Raw genomic sequence first — 7196 nt, 5'->3', positions numbered from 1 at the left:
AAAGACTGCAGGTTCTTTAAGAAACTCAGACGACTAAAAGATGTACTTAAATCATGGAGCAAACAGAAGTTCGGGAACCTTGACACTGAAATTGATGCTCATAAATCAAAAGCTTTAACCTTCGAACTAAAGGCTGAAGTACAACCGTTAAATGATGCAGAAACTGCACAATGAAACGAGGCTAGAAAACTGTGGGTCGAGAAGGACAGGCAAAAGAAGCGTATGTTAAAGCAAAAGGCCCGTGTCCGATGGGCGGTAGACGGAGACGAGAATACCAAGTTCTTTCATGGCATTATTCGAAACAATCTAAACAAGTCCAACATCAGAGGCCTTATGATCAACAATGTATGGAGTGAAAATCCCAAAGATATTAAAGACGAAGCTTGGTCACATTTCAGCAATTTATTCCATGAAGCTGATTTGCTTCGGCCTTCTCTAGAAGATCTACAATACCCCTCCATTTTCACAATTGATGTAGTGACCCGAACTTTTCCATGTTTATATATATTAAATGAAATTGTTATTTACATTATTAAGTGTTTCCAACATGTTAAGCAATCAAACTTGTTAAGACTTGATTAATTGAAATAGGTTTCATATAGACAATTGACCACCCAAGTTGACCGGTGATTCACGAACGTTAAAACTTGTAAAAACTATATGATGACATATATATGGTTATATATATAGTTAACATGATATTATGATAAGTAAACATATCATTAAGTATATTAACAATGAACTACATATGTAAAAACAAGACTACTAACTTAATGATTTTGAAACGAGACATATATGTAACGATTATCGTTGTAACGACATTTACCTGTATATATATCATACTAAGATATATTATATATCATAATATCATGATAATATAACAATTTAACATCTCATTTGTTATAATAAACAATGGGTTAACAACATTCAACAAGATCGTTAACCTAAAGGTTTCAAAACAACATTTACATGTAACGACTAACGATGACTTAACGACTCAGTTAAAATGTATATACATGTAGTGTTTTAATATGTATTCATACACTTTTGAAAGACTTCAAGACACTTATCAAAATACTTCTACTTAACAAAAATGCTTACAATTACATCCTCGTTCAGTTTCATCAACAATTCTACTCGTATGCACCCGTATTCGTACTCGTATAATACACAGCTTTTAGATGTATGTACTATTGGTATATACACTCCAATGATCAGCTCTTAGCTGCCTATGTGAGTCACCTAACACATGTGGGAACCATCATTTGGAAACTAGCATGAAATATCTCATAAAATTACAAAAATATGAGTAATCATTCATGACTTATTTACATGAAAATAAAATTACATATCCTTTATATCTAATCCATACACCAACGACCAAAAACACCTACAAACACTTTCATTCTTCAATTTTCTTCATCTAATTGATCTCTCTCAAGTTCTATCTTCAAGTTCTAAGTGTTCTTCATAAATTCCAAAAGTTCTAGTTTCATAAAATCAAGAATACTTCCAAGATTGCAAGTTTACTTCCAAGTTTTCTAAATCCATTCCAAGTAATCATCCAAGATCAAGAAACCTTTTGTTACTTACAGTAGGTTATCTTTCTAATACAAGGTAATAATCATATTCAAACTTTAATTCAATTTCTATAACTATAACAATCTTATTTCGAGTGGAAATCTTACTTGAAATTGTTTTCGTGTCATGATTCTGCTTCAAGAACTTTCAAGCCATATAAGGATCCTTTGAAGCTAGATCTATTTTTCTCATTTTCAGTAGGTTTATCCAAGGAACTTGAGGTAGTAATGATGTTCATAACATCATTCGATTCATACATATAAAGCTATCTTATTCGAAGGTTTAAACTTGTAATCACTAGAACATAGTTTAGTTAATTCTAAACTTGTTCGCAAATAAAAGTTAATCCTTCTAACTTGACTTTTAAAATCAACTAAACACATGTTCTATATCTATATGATATGCTAACTTAATGATTTAAAACCTGGAAACACGAAAAACACCGTAAAACCGGATTTACGCCGTCGTAGTAACACCGCGGGCTGTTTTGGGTTAGTTAATTAAAAAACTATGATAAACTTTGATTTAAAAGTTGTTATTCTGGGAAAATGATTTTTATTATGAACATGAAACTATATCCAAAAATTATGGTTAAACTCAAAGTGGAAGTATGTTTTCTAAAATGGTCATCTAGACGTCGTTCTTTCCACTGAAATGACTACCTTTACAAAAACAACTTGTAACTTATTTTTCCGACTATAAATCTATACTTTTTATGTTTAGATTCATAAAATAGAGTTCAATATAAAACCATAGCAAATTGATTCACTCAAAACGGATTTAAAATGAAGAAGTTATGGGTAAAACAAGATTGGATAATTTTTCTCATTTTAGCTACGTGAAAATTGGTAACAAATCTATTTCAACCATAACTTAATCAACTTGTATTGTATATTATGTAATCTTGAGATACCATAGACACGTATACAATGTTTCGACCTATCATGTCGACACATCTATATATATTTTGGAACAACCATAGACACTCTATATGTGAATGTTGGAGTTAGCTATACAGGGTTGAGGTTGATTCCAAAATATATATAGTTTGAGTTGTGATCAATACTGAGATAGGTATACACTGGGTCGTGGATTTATTCAAGATAATATTTATCGATTTATTTCTGTACATCTAACTGTGGACAACTAGTTGTAGGTTACTAACGAGGACAGCTGACTTAATAAACTTAAAATATCAAAATATATTAAAAGTGTTGTAAATATATTTTGAACATACTTTGATATATATGCATATATTGTTATAGGTTCGTGAATCAACCAGTGGCCAAGTCTTACTTCCCGACGAAGTAAAAACCCGTGAAAGTGAGTTATAGTCCCACTTTTAAAATCTAATATTTTTGGGATGAGAATACATGCAGGTTTTATAAATGATTTACAAAATAGACACAAGTATGTGAAACTACATTCTATGGTTGAATTATCGAAATCGAATATGCCCCTTTTTATTAAGTCTGGTAATCTAAGAATTAGGGAACAGACACCCTAATTGACGCGAATCCTAAAGATAGATCTATTGGGCCCAACAAGCCCCATCAAAAGTACCGGATGCTTTAGTACTTCGAAATTTATATCATATCCGAAGGGTGTCCCGGAATGATGGGGATATTCTTATATATGCATCTTGTTAATGTCGGTTACCAGGTGTTCACCATATGAATGATTTTTATCTCTATGTATGGGATGTGTATTGAAATATGAAATCTTGTGGTCTATTGTTACGATTTAATATATATAGGTTAAACCTATAACTCACCAACATTTTTGTTGACGTTTAAAGCATGTTTATTCTCAGGTGAATACTAAGAGCTTCCGCTGTTGCATACTAAAATAAGGACAAGATTTGGAGTCCATGTTTGTATGATATTGTGTAAAAACTGCATTCAAGAAACTGATTTCGATGTAACATATTTGTATTGTAAACCATTATGTAATGGTCGTGTGTAAACAGGATATTTTAGATTATCATTATTTGATAATCTACGTAAAGCTTTTTAAACCTTTATTTATGAAATAAAGGTTATGATTTGTTTTAAAAATGAATGCAGTCTTTGAAAAACGTCTCATATAGAGGTCAAAACCTCGCAACGAAATCAATTAATATGGAACGTTTTTAATCAATAAGAACGGGACATTTCAATTGAGGCCTCTGACCTTGAAGTGGCATTTACAGAAACCGAAATCCTAGAGGCTATTCGTGATTGTGGTAGTAACAAGGCGCCCGGACCGGACGGTTTTAATCTTAGATTCTATAAAAAAATTTGGGATATAATCAAGTGTGACCTCATTGAAGCAATCAATTGGTTTTGGAAAAATGGTGAAATCTCAAGGGGATGTAACGCTTCTTTCGTTACTCTTATCCCGAAAATTCCTAATCCACAGTGCCTCGGTGAGTTTCGCCCGATTAGCCTAATCGGGAGCTATTATAAAATTGTCTCGAAAATCCTCTCCAACCGGCTTCGCAAAGTAATTCCTAAACTCGTAGGTCATGAACAAAGTGCCTTCCTAAAAGGGCGCTACATCCTTGATGGCGTCTTAATTGCTAATGAAACTATTGATTACTTGAAAGTTAACCGCAAAAAAGGTATTATCTTCAAAGTAGACTTCGAGAAAGCCTTCGATAGTATCAACTGGTGTTTTTTGCTAGACGTCATGAAGTGTATGGGATTCGGGGAAAAATGGAGAAGGTGGATTGAATGTTGCCTTAAATCAAGTTCAATCTCCATACTTATCAATGGATCCCCCACTCGTGAATTCCCGATAAGTAAGGGAGTTAGGCAAGGAGATCCTCTTTCTCCCTTTCTTTTCATCCTTGCGGCCGAAGGACTAAATATTCTTACAAAATTAGCCGTGGAAAAAGGGTTGTTCAAAGGGGTTGAGGTTGGAAGTGAAAAAGTTTTGGTGTCGCACCTTCAATACGCGGATGACACAATTTTTTTCGGGGAATGGGATCGGACGAATATTATTAACCTTGGGAAACTTTTAAAGTGCTTCGAGCTCGCTTCGGGTTTGAGGGTCAACTTTCAAAAAAGTAGTGTGTTTGGTATTGGAGTTGATGAGACAGAAACCAAATTTGTAGCTAGTTTCCTGGGTTGTCGAGTTGGCACGTTCCCTTGCACTTATCTTGGGCTCCCAATCGGTTCCAAAATGAATAAAATTAATGATTGGGATGTGGTAATTGAAAAGTTCAAGAAGCGTCTTTCGAGTTGGAAAATGCGTTCGTTGTCATTTGGAGGTCGGGTAGTTCTCATCAAGTCGGTCTTAAATAGTCTCCCATTGTACTTCTTTTCGATCTTTCGCGCTCCACCTAGTGTGATTAAATTACTCGAGAGTGTGAGGAGATATTTCTTTTGGGGGGGTGGGTCGGATACTTGCAAAATTTCATGGGTAAAATGGGAAAATGTCATCACTTCTTACGAAAACGGGGGGTTAAACTTCGGTTCCTTAAAAGCGAAGAATCTTGCCTTACTAGGGAAATGGTGGTGGAGGTTCTTAACCGAAACCGACTCCCTATGGGTCAAGGTGATTCGTAGCATTCATGGGTCAAATGGGGGTTTATTGTTGGAAGGTGAGTCACATCATCGACCTACAATAGGCTCTTGGCGTAACATTCTTTTTGCAGGTGATTTGATGGATGATCTTCGGGTTCCTTTCAAGAGTTCGTTCGTGAAATCTTTAGGCGAAGGCGGTACAACTTCGTTTTGGCATGAGCAATGGAGTGGAGGGGGCAAGCTCTCTAACTTGTTCCCGAGACTCTACATATTAGAACAAGACAAAGGCGCTACACTTAAAGACCGGGTGAAAAAAATTGATTCGAGTTTAGTCTTCTCGTGGAATTGGTCGAGAGAACCGACGGGACGCACAAAAGGAGAGCTAGATCGAGTCATCGAGCTGCTACAATCTTTGAATCTCAACAGCAATGGCGAGGACAAATGGAGCTGGACTCTCGGCTCAACTTCGAATGGGCTGTTCAACATCAAGACTCTCACGTCGGCTATTGATGAGAAGTTGCTAGGTTCGTTTTCTTCTTCTAACCCCACTGTCCGCAACAACTTTGTCCCCAAAAAAATAGAAATCTTTATATGGAGGGCGTTAAAAAAGCAGTTACCGGTTCGGGTCGAACTCGACAAAAGGGGTATCGATCTTGACAATATTCGTTGCCCCCTATGTGATGATGACCTAGAATCGGTTGACCACTCCATCATTTTTTGCAAGTTTGCTCTAGATATTTGGGAAAGGTTGTGTAGATGGTGGGGGCTTGGTAGCTTTTCATCATATAGCCTACTAGAGATTGCAAGTGAAGACAACAACTTATCGGCATCATCTCGTGGAAGTAAGATTTGGCAAGCGACAAAGTGGGTTTGTGCATATTTCATATGGAAAAATCGAAACAACAAGACCTTCAAAGGAAATTGTCCAAACGGTCCGGTTGCATTGTGTGAAATTCAAGTTATGTCTTTCGAGTGGATATTCAAAAGATCAAAATTGAAGAATCTAGATTGGCTCGTTTGGCTTAGTAATCCAAGTTCATACCTCAATTTGTAATTGTGTTTATGTAGGTTTTTTATTTCTGTAAGTAGCATCGTTGCTCCCTTCGCAACGTTTCGTGTTTTGCCTAGTACCTTTTGCTCTAGGCTCTCGTGTATTGTTCGTTGTTTTGCAATAAAATTTGTTTGGCCTCTCAAAAAAAATAAAATAAAAAAATAACCTCAAAAGTGTAACATTGGTAATTTAAGTTCAATATAACTTCAGGGTGTACCTTTAATGCTAACGTGCTACGTACAACTACAGTTGGTTACAATTTTTGTTATCGAGTTTTATCACGAAAGAAAGAAATGAAAAGAAATGAAACGGAAAAAAGTAGGATTTTTTTTAATTTAGAAGTAAAAATTAGAAAGAAAATAGACTAAAATTAAAAGTTATCTTCCTTAGGAATACCAAATGTATTTGTCAATTTCATTTCATTTTCATCTAGAATAAAACTCAGAAAAAATAATATTTAAAAATAATAATAACGTTTTTTAATAGACAAACATCCACTTTAGTAGGTTTGTCTATCTCAATATGTTTTAAGTAGTTAGATTTCACCCACGTGATGTGATCATAAATCACTTGTGCATTTTATTTAACATATGAAAGTAAATAATCTCACTTTCAATTCTATTTAAAATAAAATTAATAATCTTCGTGTGGAAATTTTAATCTTTTCTTTATCTTACATCACTAAAATTCTTTTTTTCTTTTTTCTTTTTTTTAAAAAAAATCCAAGATGTGATTGTGGTCACGCCTCTGACTTTTGGCTAAAATTTAAGAGTTTCATTTCAAGTTAAAAAAACACACACACATGAGTATACATATAAGTGTTATAAAATATCTAGACTGTGTTATAAAATATCTAGATTGGATGTTAATTTTATTATTATTATATTTCTTGCATAGTAATATTTTATACTATAAATAGACATGTATGGTAACCATTTAAGGTGCACCATTTCTCTTGAAATATCAATATCAATATTCCTTCTCTCCTTCTTCTCTCTTTTTCTCTCTTTGTTCTTATAACCATTAAAGGTAGTTATAAGCCTACTGAATTATAA

Source organism: Rutidosis leptorrhynchoides, chromosome 8, assembly GCF_046630445.1.
Source record: "Rutidosis leptorrhynchoides isolate AG116_Rl617_1_P2 chromosome 8, CSIRO_AGI_Rlap_v1, whole genome shotgun sequence".
Lineage (NCBI taxonomy): Eukaryota > Viridiplantae > Streptophyta > Magnoliopsida > Asterales > Asteraceae > Rutidosis > Rutidosis leptorrhynchoides.
Note: the sequence above shows the minus strand (reverse complement) of the source record.